At 40.0% G+C, this 14,911-nt stretch overlaps 1 long non-coding RNA gene across 1 annotated transcript; it reads right to left on the minus strand.

Annotated features, from left to right (window-relative positions):
• Window positions 1-3,381: 3,381 nt before the first annotated feature.
• LOC104276677 lies at window positions 3,382-13,233 on the minus strand. Its single transcript, XR_717842.1, has 3 exons — window positions 13,146-13,233; window positions 12,204-12,425; window positions 3,382-3,450 (listed from the first exon to the last, which is right to left on the minus strand). It is a non-coding gene; the product is annotated as an uncharacterized LOC104276677 (long non-coding RNA).
• Between the last annotated feature and the right edge of the window lie 1,678 nt (window positions 13,234-14,911).

Genomic DNA, 14,911 nt, shown 5'->3' on the forward strand with positions numbered 1-14,911 from the left:
ACTGCAGCGAAATCGCATTCGGTGATCAACGAAGGCTCTCAGGGAAAAATAAGTCTCTGAGAAAAGCAGAAAAGGGGGACTGAAGGACGATCTGAAGAAGGCACGTCAGCATGAAGTGCGCGGGGTGGGCTTCTTCACGTCTCACCGCTCTACCGGGAGATGTTAATCCCTGCTGGAATCATCCCGGTGGCCAACGCACGCGGCAGAGCAAGAGCGAGTGATGGAGCAGTCGCTCGCACCTTTTCAGCCCCAGCAGATGCTTCAGAAATTACAACAGACTTTGTACTTTCACAGAAGCAGAAACGTTAATCTGGGTAATTTTACATCTCTCTTCGGCAGTACAAAAAAATAGGAGTTGCCTTCGGAATGCAGCTGCCCCTTAAAAAGTAAGTTCCACTTGCCAATAAACATGTTGCAATTAAACTGTTTACATCTGTGAAAAAATAATTAGATCACAACCATTGTGATTTTACTTCTGTTAACCAATAAAAGCAACCTATACAGCAATTATTCATTTTGCTTCCTGTGCTTGCTCAGCGTACTAGTCGCTGGAAGCCCATCAGAAAGTCAGCAGGACCAAAAGAGAAGTACTCGAGAAAAATAAGTTCTTGAAAGAGTACTAGATGACAAATTCAGTTTGAAAGACAGGTGACAAATGATGCAAGAATTAGGATGACGAAGAATTAGAAATCCACTGAAGCAAACTGGTAGAATGTGTGGCATAAAAACGACAGGCGTGTGGATAACGATGTTTAAATGATAAATGAGATATTCTTTTGTAATGGCAAGTCACGGCTTCACCGAGAATCAAAAAGCTCATGGAGAGCGCTGACCTGGTCTGCACAATGTACGTGTATTTTCATAGAGATTATGTCCTTCATTTGGGTTATGTCCTTCACCAAATGTTCTTCGAGAAAGCAGGTTTTCATGGCGTAAGAATTTAAGTCATGTGGTGGCTTTAAAACGTTACTGCTCTGCAAGGAATTACTTCCATGAGGACTGGAATTAGGGACATTAGAATAACGACGAGGATCGAAGCAAGCGCTCTAGCAATGGGATACTCAGGGAGGATCCACAAGGCTTGCTTTCTTGCTTGCTTGCCCTGAAGATTCTCAGATCTTGGAGCAAAAGTAAAGTTATGAGCACAGCTGTCGGCTTTGCTGGGGGGTTAAGCGAAAGAAACGGCCCTGCAGAAGAATCCTGATTGGAGCGAGGAAGGCGCGTTGGCATTCTGCTTAATTTTCAGCTTGACCAATACCTTTGACTCCGTAGAGGACTCTGAGGGTTAGAGAGCCAGTGGCTGATGAACCTCAGCAGCAGCAATTTCAGACAGACGTTCCAAGAGAGGCACCCGTCCCGCGAACCAGATGTTTGGCCTACAAAGGCTCAGTTAGTGCAGGTGGCACCACTGACACTAGAGGCTTCACCTCAAACAATCTTGGCGTCGGAATCTACAAAGCACTGTAAAAATTAGTGCTGTTAGAGCCATCTTTTCCTTCGGCCGTGGCCCTGCAGTACCTTACCCATCTCACTCTTGGCAATTGTGTGGCTCCCTCCAAAGGAACCGACACTTTGAGCACAGTGAGCCCGAAGGATTTCAGTTTAAGGAAAAGAAGGAATGAAAGGCAGAATATGAAGATACCCTAAGGATGAAGAAGTGACATCAGGCTCAAAGACCGGTGCAGCTGGAAGAGCAATACTCCAGCTGGAGGCTGAATGCAGTAGAGGCTACAGGGTCACACGAGCTTTATTCCATGCAACGGCATGACGGAAGGACGCGTGGCCTGAGCGCTCCATTTAAGCACAGGAAAAGCTAAAAAAGCGAAAAATTTATGTTGGGGGTTTTGTACTGAATAAAAATCCAAAGACAGAGTAGGTATGTGGACCATCAAAAAATTTATTTCCAATACAAAGAGAGGAATGTGAATAAGAATGTTAGCAATGGGAATCCTTTCATTTATCAAGATGATAATGGAAGAGTAGAAATTAGCCCAAAAGTGATATATGGCTCTTAAACAAGGGAATTTCTGTAGAACCCTATCCTGATCCCAGGTACGTCAGTAGCTTACAGAGGGGCCTGTGGGAATCTGATCCTATAAATTTAAAGGGTTTCTGAGCCTCACAGGATCTTATCTTAAAATATCAATACCAGATGGCAATTACTGCATGGGCACTCCGCTGTGCTTTTGTACTGTACCAGAAAATCCAAGAAATAATGAAAATTCAGCTTGTGTATTTAACATTAGAACACTTTTTTTTGCTTGATAACCTTCATCGAACCTCAAATAAGCACAACTAAGCAAAAAAACCAAACCCTTGAAACACATCAACTGAGAAAAAGTGAAGTGTGTGTTTGAGCCTTTCTTTTCTCTTTCAAAAAAAAACGTAGTTCAGTTGACTTATCTTTTTACACTGTAATCATGAAAAAACATTACATCTGAATATGAACTTCCTTACCCAAACTGAAATACATTATACATTGACTTCTGTGGTTAAAATGCCTCAAACAGGTTGAAAGAATTTAGATAATTTGTTTTAGAAAGAGATAAAAGGTCTGACATTTAACTCAACCCCCAGGTGCATGTGGTTTCTTAAAAAAGTCAAAAGGTCATATGATCTCAATGTATGAAGTCTGAAAAACAAAACCTAGCTCCGTATCTTCACTGAAAGAGCACAAAAATGTTAAAAATTATCATCACAAAAAATAGCATTTTAAAAAATACCAGACCTATTCTGTATAAATATGTATTTGAAGCTTGTACTGTTGCCCTTTTTCAATAATGTGATTTTAAATTGATTTAAACTAGTATGCTCTAGTATGTATAAAAGTGCAGTCACAAAGCCAAGATGAGGGTTAGGTCTTCGTGGCCCTAGTTCAGCAAAGAACTTAAGCACCGGGATCGTTTCACTTCAGTGGGAATGTGTGCATACGCTAAATTAGTTACCGGGAAAAATAGATGAACCAAGGGCTTTCGATGCTTTTCAAGCATTCTTGCAATGTTTTTACAGATTTTTTATGGTTTTTTTTTCCAGTTTCACCATAACAGTCTGTGGCTTGGTATTAAAAACTGGATTTTTAAAATTTTTGATCCTTTAGCCTCTCTCTTCAGTTTCATCTTTAGGGTGAAACTGAAACTGTTGTCTAAAAATGTTGCAATACCTTTAATGTGAAGAATTTTTTATTTTAATGACAATCACTTATCAAAAATCCAGTTTCCCCTGTATTCGATTATGATTTACACATAATTTTAGTTAAGTTTATCCAGGCCTTAAGATCACTAAACTAATCATTAGTTCCAGATTTAGGGTATGTTATTTCAATAAATTTCACAATACCTCGAATTAAAAAGCTCTGACGGAACTTTAAGAAAATTAGCTTACCTTGCTGAGCTAAAGTGGATCTCAGCATTCCACTTTTAGACCAGATCTTCACTTGGCCATCTTCACCAACTGCAAAGTTATCACAGAAATCATTAACTTAAATGCAATAATAAATCTAAGAAACAAAACCAAGGGTATATTAAGGAAAAAAATATTTGGACTGTTCTGTTATCAAGTCTCTCCCTCTCCTGAAAATCCCTATAGTCTTCTTATCCAAAGCTGCTCCTGGGAAGAGAGAGTCCAGCACTATTTAAGTATCCTAAATTCTGTATTTTCCATTCAGCATTGCTAGCACGCTTCATCTATTTACAGTTCAACGGCCCAGAAGCCGATTAAACGAGTCCCTGAGGAGTCCGAAGAGCGTAGGAGCAGATTTGACATATTAAACCAGAGGCTTCGCAGTTGAGAAACGGTGAAACTGAAGATAACCGAAGGCTCCGTTTGGAAGGCTTAAACTTTATAACAAAACTGCACATTACCAAGAAACTCAGCTTAAAGATTAAATTCTATACGGCATAATTTTGTATGTCTTGTATTTATTGGTATGTTCTATTTAAAATGGACAGTTCTGGGCTTTCATTTAGGCCTCCCACACTCAATTAATGAGGAAAAAGGTGCACTCAGATGCTCAACATCATTCTTCCATTCACAGGTAACTTTTACCAGATTTCAGGTTTTTATACCTGGTCAATGTCACTTTTAAATGTTTAAAAAGTATTAAAAAATAAATTTAAAAAAAACCTTATTTGTAGACAGTGGATACTGTTAAAATAGTGCCATAAATAATATTTTAACTAATCCAATATCATCTATGATTCATTCTTCCTCAAAGGATAACTGCAGTACCCGAGTAGTTGATCTCGGTTTGGATATGGTGATGAATTCTCACACTCCCCGTAAGTGTCATGCCGTCTTGCCAAATAAAAGGGACACAAAAAAAACCCCAAAACAAACCCCCACACTAACAAAAAAACCCCCAACAAACCCAAACCGAAAACAAACAACAAAGAAAGATTGAGAAGGTGATTCTGACTTTTTTCTTTGGAGAAGTTTCTGAGGCAAATCTGTCTCGAAAAAAGAACAATATTTCTATTCCTCTGGGATTTCAGAGGAACTTGCCAGACGGACTTCCCTGAAGCAGCATTTTAGAGTCAGACTGAGTCTGGAAACAAGCAGATCCAAAATTATCTCCAGTACTTCTGGACTGACTTGGAATTTGTCCAAAGAAATCAGCTGTACTGGATCAACAGGAGGCTGCAGAAAATTCTGACACCAACAGAAATCCCATAAAGGAGAAGCCTATCACAAGAAATTTAATTAGCTTCCCCTTAACGTCAAGTTTTTCTTCCACAAAAATGCCAAAAGCAACTAATTATCAAAAGATTTAGGACAAGAAGACATAACTCTCCCAGGTCTCCACAGAGAAGAGAGTTGGACTGCAGCTGGTCTACACCATTCTAAATAATTAAGAAAAAGAAGCACAGGAACATTCAAGATGCTCCTGAGGTCTCAGTAAATTTTGCTGGCTAAAAAACCAAACGTTATGGGCAGGGATATAAATGTACCAACTTAGCAACCTTTTTTTGCAACATAAGAAAAAGAAAAACCCTCAAATATTCTCCTTTTTGAAGTACAGAACATCCACAAAACCACTGAAGCACTCTGATAGCAAAAAATGTTTACTTTCAAGTACACAGGATAACATCTAAGAAGTAGGATCACTAAAAGAGGAATGTTTTTACTAGATCTCCCATTAATTAAAACAGACACCATTCTTCTAAAACAGCTTTAATCAAACAGTGCCCAAATTAACCACGGTGATGATAACGCCAGTGATAATGAAGACACAAAAAAGTAACTTATTATTGCTAACTCCATTTTTCTTGTTGATTTTGCATTTCCATTTCCCTCTTCTCACAAGAATTTCAAGCTAGACCAGTGTGTGAACACTTAAGACTCAGTTTTATTGATTCAAATTCAGTGTAACTACAATACAAACTATGAAATTTATTATTAAATCCTCCAAACATACGTTAAGGATTCAATTATTTTTCCAAAGCACTCTACTTTATCTATCCCACGGAGCAAAGCACTTCCATTCTACACATTTTATAGAAAGCACTTTTCATAAATTTTCTTTAACACTAAATTTTTGTCCCCTTACATTTCTTCATGGTGTTTCAACTTCGCATATTAAAAAACAAAAAGGATTTATTTTGAAAGAGCTCTTTTTGGCATTTCAGTGCTCAAAACACTAATTTGAAGAACGCTTACCTGTAACCAGGGCTGTTCCTTCGTAATTCCACCTTCCCGCCAGCACAGCTCCGCAGTGCGCTTCCACGCTCTTCTCTACTCTTCCTACCTTGGAAATCAAGTGGAACTTCCCTAAAAAAAAAAGTTCAAGACATGAATCGTGTGTCTAATTTTGCAAATCGGGATTTACGACTGTAGCGGCGGTATCTTCTGTTACATCCCCTCAAACCAAGAAACTAGCAATAAAAAAGAAAACAATTAAAGCAATTAAAAAGAAAACATGCAATTGTGTCGCTCACAGCTATGATCAGCCCGAACAAACGAGCTTTGGCAGAACTACTTGTGAACAAGCTACAACTTCGGGGTGTGTGTGTTATTACTTTTTGTATGCACAACCTTTGTTTTGCCCACCCGTTTTTCTTATGTTCCTCTAAGTTTTTCTCTGGGGACGCAACTGCCTGATGTTATTTCACTGTCTGAAAGCTAACAGCCAGAGAGAGACACACGGCAGCCCAGGAGAGCCCTTGGTTTTTGGTTTTTTTTAAGTTCTGAAAAATTACTCAACACCAAAAGGATAATGGAAAAGCTAGAACAATTGAGCGTGTTGCTGAGGAAGCATTACCGCTGGCGTTATAGAGCTGTTATGGAAATTCACAGAAGCCAAAACCAAAGTTATTAATGATTTCAACAGAAGCATGAGGAAGCGTCTCCTTCCAAATGAGGGATGTTGCTTAAATCCAGGAAGATCAAATTTAAACTGGACCAAAGAGCAGACAAAGGACTTGGAAACATGTGGCGGAACAAACACCTGGCTTAGACTAGTTCAGTGATTCAAATTAACTATTTTTGAAAGCAAAATTCTTTTAAAATTATTACATCTAACTTGTCAGAGTGACCAGAACTCTTGGAGATAAGCAGCACAGACACCTCCCACCGCGTGTGTGCAAATGTCCCGTCACTTCAGATGGGATAATCTTCCCACTAATAACACCCTGCTTGGGAATATCAGTTATAAACCAAGCCGTCCTTGGTGACAAAATACCTGACTATCGCAGTAAAGGACCACATTGTCAAGAGCAATGGGTGTGCAGGTGTAAATGTATGTACAGAGTGAAGAAGATAAAAACTCACGACATCACTAAACGCACATTCCGATCACAGTGGCCATGATGGCAAAATTCGGCACTGTCAGAAGCTTGGAAGAACTTGCACTGGGTTCAGTTTCCCATGTTTTACTTTGCACTTCAATTTAAAACCAAAACAAAGCAAAATTTAAAGAAACAAAACAGAAAACCCAAGCCAGACTAAAACCAAAGACAAGGCGTTCTGGTAGATCTGTCACGAAATAACCACGAAACACATATCAGGGCTCTCCGCAGTATTATTCAAATTAATACAGTCACACTTGCTCTTCATTTGACTTTTGAGTACATCAACAAAAAGGCACGGCCATCCGGCCAAGGCTCTGCAAATGCAACATTTCCAAGCGAAAGATTTTAAACGCTGAAGAAGGTTTGCATAAATCAGTTTATCGGAACACACCGTTTTAAGTAACATACACAACTAAACTTTATCTTTTCTTCATACGCTTTTATATGCTTTTTCTTTATATAGCTTTTTATGCTTTTCTTTATCACATATGTTCACATCTACCGGAGTACTCTGAACAGTGATTTAATTCTACCTTTTCCTGAATGCACAGAACTAATATTATTACTAAGACCACTTCATCATCACTCATTTAATTCTAGTTTCCCAAAAATTTTCAGTACTGGTATTATACATGTAATGCATGATGCCATTTTAACATTATCTATTTTATATAATTAATGCATCAGTTATTTTCCAGAACATCTCTCAGGTCTGAGAAGCAACGCCTGGATCCTCAGGAATTCAATGGCTAAATGCTATTTTCACCAATTAAATTGTCAAGACTGGTTTTAAAATAATATATTAAAAAAGTATGTTTTATTTTCTGATCGCCTCTGTTTCAACTCACAATGTACATGTTCAAGCTGTAGCCAAGACCTGTTTCTTTGCAGGATACTTAATCCGATCCTAGGCCTTTGAATATTCTTATACCTAAAGTATTCAGCATTAATTGGCTGAGCTCTTCACTGCCGTTACGAACTTATTTCACTCATTTCTCTTGGTGGGGGAAGGAGCTTTGCAAATTGGGAGCTAATGCACCCAGAGATCCAACTCAAAGGTGTTGGTCAGCTTTCGGTACCCAACGGCAAACATTAAGAATCACTTTTTCAAAGATACTTCGTATATTGAAACAATAGTTCCCACCAACCCAGGTAGAATGTAGGAGACCTCGATACTTCTGTAAGCAAGTCCCGCAACACATAAGAGAAAAATAAATTAAAGGGAAAAAAAAAAAAAGAAAGAAAATAAAGTTAGCAAGCACCTGAATGTTTCAGCTGTTCTCAGGAAAACACTGGGCACGTTGCAGAGCACAGGATAAAATCCTGTGATACGGGGAAACACCGAACTCATTTACCAATCTTTTGCACCTTTCCCACTCCACAAGCTCTTCCTTCTTTCACAAAGCAGTGAAACGCAGCAAACTGCAGCCCAGCAGGAAAGAACGGTTTCACGTAAGAGCAGGTCCACCTTAGGCACTGCGGAAGAATTCCTCGGGAAAAGACGTGATCAGGCATTTAAGAACTGGATCATAATCCTTATGCAGAACGGGGCCAGACCAAGTCTTCACGGGTATCACCTTTTTGTCTGCAACTCCTTTTTCAACACGTGGATTTACAACCGACGACAGTCAAACGAGGCGACTCATTAGACACTGCTTTTTTCATTGCAGTCGCACGGAGAGGTTGCTCCAAACGCAACGTCTCCATGGATTTCTCTGCTTTCTGCTCTGCAGCTTAACACTGAGGTAGGAGAGGCTTTCAAATTAGAACTTACTGCCTTATATACAATTAAGAAAGGGAAAATTTTAGCTGTACACTCGCAGTAGATAGAAGTGATTCAACTTAATCTTACTTTACATCTCAGATTTGTAAAACGCTGTTCCTTTATTTTTATTATGTGCTGCAGCTAGAAGCTGTCCTCAGTCTCAGTGTGACATCCCCATTTTGGAGAAATTTCAAGAGGAAGAGTAGTAGCCTATTCAAATACAGAATATAAAACATGTATGTTTTTTTCATTACTTTTCATAGACTCTTAAACGCCATCAATATCATAAAAAGTGGAAAAAAAGGTCTACTCACTTATGATTTGTGCTTAATAACCAGTTTAAAGCTGAACATATTCTTTAGTTTTGTAAAAAAAAGAAGTAACAAGATCAATTTAAGCAGGAAGTAAAAGAACAATATTCCACAAGAGACCCAACTCAGAAGAAAACCCAAGGGGATTAAATTTACATTTGCTCCACTTTCACAAACATCTGGAGTTCAAACAGGAATTAATGCAATCCTGCAAAGGCATTGTACTCCCTTTCCATTGAATTCAGCAAATTTCCAGGAATCCTTATCATAGAGATGAATTAGCTGTTGCAGGAAAATTGCAGGCTTTACCCATACGTCATGCTGAGGAAGTAATAGTTAAACAGAATTCTAAATGTAAGGTTTCTAGAAAATAGCAATTAAGCATCAGGCACTTTTATAATGCAATTATTCACTCGCAATGCAAAAAAATAAAAAACTTTACAAGTTAAGTTCTCTTTATTAAAAGTGCTAAGTTACACCAGAAGACAAAAACCTGGAAATTTTCTGCATTAAGTTTTTATCTCAACTTACCGTTTCACGAGTTAGCTTAGCACTGGTTTGTATTTTGATTTCACTTACAACAACAAGAAGAAGGGAAAAAAAAGGAAAAATCCTAAGAGTTTTTGGGAAATACATCTCATGAACACTTCTCCAGAAATTGAATGTTCAGGATGAGTTTACTGATGAATGCTAAGAGCCTATCCCTTAGTCATAACAACAGTTAGCTAGGAAGTTCCAACAAGAAAGAAGATAAAGTACTCACTCAAGTAAGACAAAACATACATATCCCAGGTTTTGTAACCTGTGACCTGGTTATGGCAAAAATAATTAATTCCAACAAATCAAACCATATCACACGTTATCTTCCTACCACAGAGTATCCACTGCTCTGTAACAACCACAGAACTTTTAATTTACACCGGGTTCTCGTACAGGCTAAAGTACTTCTGCAAGTACAGCTCCTGCAACATAATTTCACAACACTTGTGGAAAAAAATAATCAACTTTCAACCCTTCTAAATGCATGTACAGATGCTTTTCCTTACGTACCTTAGTGATATTTAAAAAAAATTATAAAAACTGTATAGCGGAGTTTTAAAAGTTATCGTTTTCATGAAGGTAAGAGTAGCCCTTACCTATTTCTTCAATCAAGTCTCAAAGCATTATTCAAGCAGAACATGGAAATACTACCGTACTATTTTAATAACACTGGAAACCTGACTGAATAAATGAACAGACTTGCCTCACTACAGTTGCTCTTCTGCTCACTCGTTACACATACACTTTAGAACTTTACAGAAACAAGACATTAGAAATACGAATGTGAAAACTGAGAAAAATAACAAAGAAAAACACAAGGAATTCCGAGCACCGGCTGACCTCCCAATATCCCTCCGTGCAATGTCTGAAAAGAACGGAAACCCCACAGAAATCAGCTCAGTTCACACTGATCATTGCCTGACACTCTGAGGAACATCTCGTTCGCCCCTTCCCAAAGCATAACACACGCTAATATTAATGGATATGAATGAATTTTCCTTTCAGCTTTCGTTCTGCAAAAGAGGAACCGTACACTGGAGCACAGCAGCTACTATATTGGATCATATATAGCCCAGCATTACTGGGCAAATAACAACATTCTGGATGTACAGATGTGCATGTGCAGTTACCGGTACAGTGGAGCTATATGTAATAGTCTTGTATCTCCGACAACAGCCAGAACAAGATGCTTCAGAGGGATATTCGAGACTCCACAGGAGCCAGAGGCAAGACACACTCTTGTAACATGTCCAAGAAATGGACTACAAGGATATTACACACCACACTTAAGCTGTTGAACTGGGTTTGTTTAGTCTACAGAAGAGGAGGCTGAGAGGAGACCTTATTGCCCTCTACAACTACCTAAAAGGAGGCTGGAGTGAGGCTGGTGCTGGTCTCTTCTCTCTAATTACTAATGACAGGACAAGGGGAAATGGCCTCAAGTTGCGTCAGGGTAAGTTTAGATTGGATATTCGGAGGAAGTTCTTTCCTGAACGAGTGGTGAGGCACTGGAACAGGCTGCCCAGGGAGGTGGTGGAGTCACCAACCCTGGAGGTGTTTAAAAAAAAAGTAGATCCAGCACTTGAGGCTGTGGTGTAGTGGTTGGGTGTGCTGGGATGAAGGTTGGACTAGATGATCTTCAGAGGTCCCTTCCAACCCCTGACATTCTGTGATTCTGTGATTCTGTTTCAGTAGCTTGGCCACCAGCTCTCCCAACCACAAGCGATGCACCACCTATGTAGGCATGCAGTGCAGGTGTAATTAAAGCTACTGACCTATGAAATTGAAAAAAAAAAAAAAAAAGAGGGAGAAATTGATCTTACCTAAAAAAAAAAAAATGAAGTATCTGCTGTCAGAGGTATGTTTGAAAACACTGCATCAGAGAAAGAATCACAGAATGTTGGAGGTTGGAAGGGACCTCTGGAGATCCTTTAGTCCAAACTCCTGCCAGGGCAGGCTCACCTAGAGCAAGGCTGCACAGGGTGGTGTCCAGGTGGGTTCTGAACATCTCCAGAGCTGAAGATTCCACCACCTCTCTGGGCAGCCTGTGCTAGGGCTCTGCTGCTTTCAGAGAAGTTCCTCCTCATGTTTACATGGAGCTTCAGATGTTCAAGTTTGTGTCCGTTACCTCTTGTCTTGTCCTTGGGCACCACTGAAAAGACTGGCCCCATCCTCCTGACACCCACCCTTCAAGAATTTATAAGCATCAACAAAATCTCCCCTCAGGCTTCTCTTCCCCACACTAGAAAGCCCCAAGTCCCTCAGCCTTTCTTCACGAGAGATGTTCTAGTCCCCTCATCAAATTCGTAGCCATCTTCTGTACCCTCTGCAGCAGTTCCCTGCCCTTTTGGAACCGGGGAGCCCAGAACTGGGCCCAGCATTCCAGATGTGTCCTCAGCAGGGCAGGGTAGAGGGGCAGGATAACCTCCCTCGCCCTGCTGGCCACGCTCTTCTGGACGCACTCCAGGACGAATATATTGAACAGGTTCTGGAGCCAGGACTGACCCCGGGACACACTGCTTATTAGGGACATCCAGCCCGACTCTGTGCCTCCAGTCACAACCCTCTGAGCTCCACCTTTCAGCCAATTTTCCATCCAACCCACACTTCCTAAACTCACCTGTGAGGATGCTGTGGGAGACAGTGGATGAAATTTGAAGTAATTATTAGTTTTACACTGGTGCACCTGGTGCACAGGTGTTTGTTTTATCGCACACTATTTAACTGCAAATAATTTCTCCTGTATTTGAGTGACATAAACACAAAGTGATACGGAAGTGTAACTATTTCAAACCAACTTACCATCAGAACTTGTCAGAACAAAGCTCTCGGCATGGGACTGCTTCTTTCCACCTGTACTTCTGGGAAACCAGTGAAGATCTATGGGATAAATATCGTCTGGAAGTTTCACTACTCGAGTAGTCTCACTAGTTAAAAGGTTCCATTTCATAATCTGGTGATCATCGCTGCAGGAATATAGCTCGTCAGCTGTAGTCCATCCCACACAGCTAACCAATTCTTTATGTTTAATTAAATTAAGGAAGTCTAAATATTTTAATTGTTGAAAACAAACTTAGAAAATATCTCATCTAGGCTATACAAAACAGAAAGAACCGTACAGGAAGACTATTGATACAAAACATTCCGTGTAATCTTACAAAAGAGAATGAGTCTTTTTTTCCTTTTTCTGTGTCAAGAAAAGAGCTGGGAGAAATTCAGCAAAACATAAAGTGTATCATGAAAAAATGTAATTCTTATTATGATGCGTACTTCAATTGAAACACAGCCGAAATGTTGGGTTACACTTCTAGAAGGGTCTTAGTGCATAATCATTCAAATATGTTAGTTTATTAACACTACGTCGTACTGAAATTGTTGACATATCTGATTTATTAGTTGAAAAAATACAATTCTGATTTCATCCACTACATGCATGCCTTATTATAAGCAAGTAGATATATTACTACTTCTACTTACTGTCTGGGAAAGCTTTTTAATTATAAATAATTACGGAAAGAAAAACTCAAAACTTTCTAGCAAAACACTGATACCCTCTAAAGGGAAAGTGTTATTCAAAGTCTGTTCAACACCTCTTAAAATGCTGCCTTTAGCAAGGTGAAGAAAAAAGACACAGGCAGTTTACAACTGTTTTACTGTGACAACTACAATAAAGAAATCCTTTCTGAGAAGATTCTATCTGGCATTAACTTGCTGTTCTATGGTTTGTTCCAAGACAAAGGATATGTTTTGGTTCCTTTAAAAGTGAAATCTTCAGCCTCATTTCACTTGTTCAGATGGAGCATTAAAAAGAAAAGACACGCAGGTATAACTGTAACAAAACAAAACAAAGACGTGTAAGTAGTCAAATTAAAAGGGAAGACAGTAACACCAAAATAAAAAGTTTGGAAGTAGGCAATATATTAGTACTTTGGAAAAATAAGCACCAAAACAGACCAGAGTTTAAAGAGAATTTCATCTGTGCGGTGCTCAACTATGTATTTATCTGATCATTTAGTCTAAACACACTGGACAACTTGAAGAACAAGCGACGGCAGGAACATGCTGCTGAAACGCTACAGGTGCTGAAGTTCTCTGGTGCTGACGTACAGCCATGAAAGCCGGGAGCAAGGGAAAACCTGGAATCACAAACTTATCAACGAACTCTGTGGTCAGCGAGAGCGCTGTGAGAAAATTTAGAGGAAAAAGCCGTACTGTGAGAACAATCCTGCTGTGACAAACTAACTCGTACAACACCACCTTCGTGCTTCATCCACCCCAGTTTGTGATGTCCATGATACTTTCCTGCCACACAGTAATTCCATAAAGAGTTCACCGGGGTCCCACTCTCTTGTGAGAGCAAGAGCCGTCCTGTGTCTGTGCCTGGACAGGGTAGAGGCACTAGTCCAGGTTAAAACTGTCCTGTCTTCTAGGACAGAAAGAAACGAGAAGAGGGAGGGAGCAGATTGTATACTCTGAGGAGAGCATGATGATGCAAAATGAGACCTAATCTGCTGGAATGTTTTCACTATAAAAATCACCCTGTCAAACAGTTCCTACGCAGAGTAAAAGAAGCACTAAAAATAGTTCTAAAACATAATTTTCTGTGCCCAACAGAGTAAGTTATTTTCAACCCCTACTCTATATTAACTGATAAACACATGGGAGTCATTTCTATTTTCAAATAACTCTCCCATACTCAGAATGTCGAACTTCCTTCTCCTACCCTCATCCAAAAACTGCAGAGGGGGTTTCACCATCAAGGCATTTAAAAGGGGCCCAAGTTTGTCCCAAGCTTTGAAAGTAGCCTTTTAATGATGTCCATGACTTCGATATGGTGACAATGCCAAGGTTCAGCATACACTTTGACACTTTCTGCTGGTTAGTTGCAGGGCTAGTCTCTGTTCTAAAACTAAATCCCCAGACATAAACTGTAAGATTTGTACGCAGCAAAGAAACAGCACGGAGCGAAACAGCATTAAAGATTTTCTTTTTCCTCCACTTTAACACCTCTCCTGCATCACAGAATATCTCACATTTATTTGGACACGTGGACCTTATCTGCTTCTATTTTGTGTGTGCACCACGCCTTGCTTACACCCACCTTTGCAGCTCCTGCCCGGTAGTTTTCAGTTATTTCTCTCATTAAGACTTTCAGCTCCTGCCCGGTAGTTTTCAGTTCTTTCTCTCATTGCGACTTTCAGCGGGCACGTCGCTGTTGTCACCTCCCAGCCCGCACTCCCTCCCTGCTCCCACCACACGGAGTTCTCATCGCTTTCCCTTCAAAGGCGAGGCCAGAGCTTTAGGGCAAGTTTGGAAAACGACCTCAAACGCTCTTGAGGCGAGCGGAGAGGGGAGGACGCTCCCGTTTCTGTCCCACAGCTCCCCCGCTGCATCAACGGGGGCAGCCCCTGTCACCCACCCCACAGCTCCGCAGCGAGTCCAACAGCTCAAAGTATTAGCGTGGAGGGTTTTTTTTTAAAAAAAGATGAGGTTAATAACGGAGTTACTCT

This window comes from Apaloderma vittatum, unplaced genomic scaffold, assembly GCF_000703405.1.
Source record: "Apaloderma vittatum isolate BGI_N311 unplaced genomic scaffold, ASM70340v1 scaffold19037, whole genome shotgun sequence".
Classification (NCBI taxonomy): domain Eukaryota; kingdom Metazoa; phylum Chordata; class Aves; order Trogoniformes; family Trogonidae; genus Apaloderma; species Apaloderma vittatum.